Genomic DNA, 4,231 nt, shown 5'->3' with positions numbered 1-4,231 from the left:
GCACACACACACACACACACACACACACACACACACACACATTTATTTATTTATTTATTTATTTATTTTTTCCGGAATTTTCAGAAAAGTCCACTTTCATCTCTGATACTGAAAATGTGCATATACAATTAAAAAGTAAAATATATTTTAAAAGTAACATTAATGCTCTTTTTTAAAATTTTTGATTAAATTTTCACTTATTTATAATGTGCACTATTTAATAAATAGAAAAAAATGTATATATTTTGAATGGTTTTGTAAGATTTTTATTTTTCCATTTCCAACACTGACTTCGTGGATTTTCCTCTTTCATGGGGGATTCTGGTCCCCATTAACCGCCATAAGCGAGGGATCACTGTATATGTATTCTTTTTTATTTTATCTACAATTAACCAATTGACCATTCATTGAATCAAATAAGAATGTCTGTTGCAAGTACTGAGCTTCAACAAATATTTGATGAACTTGTATACATATGCAGATAACCTGGAAATTTAAATAGAAAGTACGGGCACTTTTCATTCAACATAGTAGGAGCTTAAAGTCTATGACATGCAGGATCAAGTAACCTGATAAAACCTCTCTTTATTGGAGTCTTAAATAGGGACTTTAAGATTTTGTCTACTAGTAGTGCTATCTTGACATATGAGTGCCCAACTTTATATTTTATTTATTTATTTATTTATTTATTTCAATTTTGCTGTTGCCTCGTTGTTGTTGCTTTTTGCTTAGTCCTGCGAGACAAAATTTAAATTCCAAATGAGCCTAAGACACTACTCTGCTCAAAAGAAAAAAAAAAAGGTGGGGCGACAAACAGCGATGCATTTTAAATAGCACCAAACACAAATAAAAATGACAACACCTGCAAAAAGCTCCAGCAGGCCAAAACTCGCATCCAGAGGCACACAGCGCTCCATTTACACTGCAAGTCATGATGCCCAATTCAGATTTTTTTCTTCTTTTTTTTGTTGAATCTAATCTATTTAAGTACTCGTTCACATTACAAAAACAAATTCGATTACAAGGGCAAATGTATGCTTGGCATAAAAACTGGTGCATCTTCATTTTCGTGTCAGGACAAATCTAGTTTGCCATGTTTGGGAAGTTGGCAGACTGTGCTGCGCCGTTCTACGCATTCCGACGGACTATGGGCGTTTTCTATTACACGCCCCAGCCGCACCTGACAATTTGGTGACAGAAAGTAGACTAGACTTTAGACCAGGTGAGACTAGGTCTAAGTTGTGGTGCAAGTGATGGTGTTCGATTTTGGTGGAGCTCATCCAGACACAGGCAGACCGATTCTGAGCTCTGTGAGTTTATGTGGTGGATGTTATCGTAGTTCAATCATAAATATGACAACAGCGTGCACTAATCCCTTTGAATCATTGTAGAAATCAATTAATTGACCACATGATTATTATCATTGTTGTTGTTATTGTTCATATATTTTTTTAAAGTGCCTCCCTGACCGCAACACAACTCTGGGTGAGGTTGTCACACACGGACACACAATCGGGGATGGAAGACAGTCTCCACGTGCCCGCTTCACAGCGGCTAACTTTACATCATCCACTGTTCCTTTTCAATGTACTTTATGCGGGCCTATCTCCTGTTTGGATCCCAGCGTGTCCTTCTTCCATGTAGACCATGTGCCTCTCCTGCGTTAGTTTTATAGGAATTGAGGGGCTGCTTTTATTGGCCGGGAAAGAATCCAACTATGTTCACGCCTACAACGGGACAAACGCCCCTTTATAGCTGCGCCTGTTGAGGAAATACCAAAAGAGAGAAAACTTACTTTGTTCCTGAAACGTTGAATCTTTTAGCCTTCCCAAGTACATCAATCTCAGGCATCAAATCCCGTGTAACAGCCAAGTTTCAGAATGTTCTTTCACCTAAAACACAATCCGTGCCTATCTAAATGAGGTGAGCCATAGCCTGTACAAACAATTAGCAAATGGACGTACATTTTCACACGGAGCACGTAAGCAGGACACCACAGCTGTTGTAGTATGTACCTTGGCTTTTCTGAGGAAAAGTATCTCTTTATCTGTAAAGAAAAAATTAAAATTCCCACACCAGCAATAAAATGTCTGTTAAAGTGTTTTGCGTGTTTGCTCCCAACTGGTTTATTGATGGTGGAAAGTAGATGAGAGGGTGGAGGGTGTTACTGTTAGTCTAGTCGAGGAATGCAGCTGCCGTCGCACCAATCCCTCTTTGATTTGTTAGTGTGAGATAAAGTGTCCATGAATTCCGTGATTATCTAATCTGGCTCCTGCACTCGGAAGGTGACTAGTGAATATCGACTGAACTCCACCTTCCCCCCTGAGGGTTTTTTTCGGTTGGGGGTGGTGCTCTTTGCCTGTGGTCGCAAGACTTGGAGCTTTTTTTAGGGTGGGTGATGTTGTCCGGGTACTCTTCTCCTAACATCCACATTGTTCTTTCAAGACTTATTTGTATTGGTTGCCTTGTTTGTTTTATTTTCCAAATATTTGCGACCATAATAGGGCAGTAAATGCTTCAGCCTTGAAATGAAACTCAAAATTTTAACTCCAAATTACAGTATTGTTGCACCATTAAGATGTTTAACTTATCATTCCTAATGGTGTCCTATTCAAATCTTTTTTTTCCCACTTTACTGAAGCACATTGTCATAATGCCACCTTAATTATTCAAGAAAACGCTGGATTCTTCTTTGTAATGAGTGTGTGGCTATTCAAAATATCAATTTATGCTAAATCTGAAGTTTAAAAAAAATTATATATAAATTCTTCAAATCTTTTTTCCCCCCATGGATTAACTTTATATTTTATGATGGAAGATATCCTCATTTACATTCGAGCTTCTGCTACATGTACATAAATAAGTTCATATTTGAAAGTGATTTATTAGACCTTTATATAAATTGCAAATCTCTGAGCTCCTCTGCCCCGACGCACCTGCCTGTTGCCTCAGATCTGCGGGCCAAACATTATTAGAGGTCCCAAGAACTAAGCAGAGGCTCAGAGGCGATTGAGCCTTTTCCGTCCCTCTCTTTGGAATGACCTCTCACTGAACGTTTGGCAAGAAATTTATATTCTTTGGCTTTTGACTCAGCATGAAACTTGATTTTTAGTTGTCCTGTTTTTGTGCTTTCTACTGTCTTTGTTAATCATTTATTGTTTTATTGTTTGTTGTTGTGTGAATTCGTTTCGCTCCCTGTGCAGCACTTTGTGGACAGTGGTGGTTGGTTTAAAGTGCTCTATAAATATAGTTGACTTGAAAAAAATCAAGCTGTTTTAAGTAAGAAAATTGCCAGGCACAAGTGGTGCTCTGAACCCTTTCATGCACCAGTAATGATAACCTGTAACCTGATAACTTGATAAGCTGTCCATTGTAGTAACCACTGTCCCTAAAAGGGTTAATTTGACATTGTGAAACATCATGTTTGTGCATAAAAGTCATGTTTACGCCATCGTTATTGCATTTTGTCCTTTCTGAGCAATAATGACGAACTGGCAGATAAAGTCATGAGCTATTACATGTAGTGCACATTTTCCAGTTTTGTATGCAAATGACCAATGCACCAGTTAAGAAGAGAGAGTTACGGATACTTGAGTACTCAAAGAGGGTGAGCGAGAAGTGGGTGTCAAAATAACTTGAATTCCTACATGGTACAGTATTCCAGACTGGAGGGGGCGGGATCGAGAGGAGGAGGAGGAGGAGGGAGAGCAAAGAGCTCTCTGGGGAACAGGTAGCGTGTGGGTGGAGTTCAAATGACTGAGTGAGCCATCCACAAGACAGAGAGGACAGTGAGAGACATGATGTTTTTTTGTCATATGCTGCTGAGAGGATGAGGGAGTGAGAAATGAACTGAGAAGACAAAGGTGTGTGTGTTTGTGTGTGTGTGTGTGTGTGTGTTTGTGTGTGTGTGTTTGTGCGCATGACTGTGTCTTGAATTAAATCCCCATCATGGGCTCCACGGCCAGCAAAGCCCATTACAAGACTCCTCCTGTTCGCAAGAAGAAACGTAAGGTGTGTGTGTGTCTTTTTAATGTTCTTCACTGCAGTTAGTGTTCTTTGTGAACCCCGGTCGAAAGTCTCAAAACAAAATCCGGGTTTAAGAAGGACTGCGAGGATTGTATTGGAGTGTTTCTGCTGCTTTTCATCATGAATGTGCTGAAGTAATGTGAAGCTTGAACTACGCTTATCATTTTATGACATGTGCTTTTACTACCAGATGTGTATCACTTTG

The 4,231-nt window shown here is 39.2% G+C and overlaps 1 protein-coding gene across 4 annotated transcripts in view; it reads left to right on the top strand.

The window, feature by feature from the left end:
* mtus1b (microtubule associated tumor suppressor 1b) overlaps positions 1-4,231 on the top strand; it is a 100,486-nt gene that overhangs the window by 80,512 nt on the left and 15,743 nt on the right. The gene's annotated exons all lie outside the window — the stretch shown is intronic.

The sequence above is a fragment of the Hippocampus comes genome, unplaced genomic scaffold, assembly GCF_001891065.2.
Source record: "Hippocampus comes isolate QL1 unplaced genomic scaffold, H_comes_QL1_v1.1 scaffold158, whole genome shotgun sequence".
Lineage (NCBI taxonomy): Eukaryota > Metazoa > Chordata > Actinopteri > Syngnathiformes > Syngnathidae > Hippocampus > Hippocampus comes.
The sequence above is the reverse complement of the archived record's forward strand: the minus strand, read 5'-3'. Positions and strand labels throughout refer to the sequence as shown.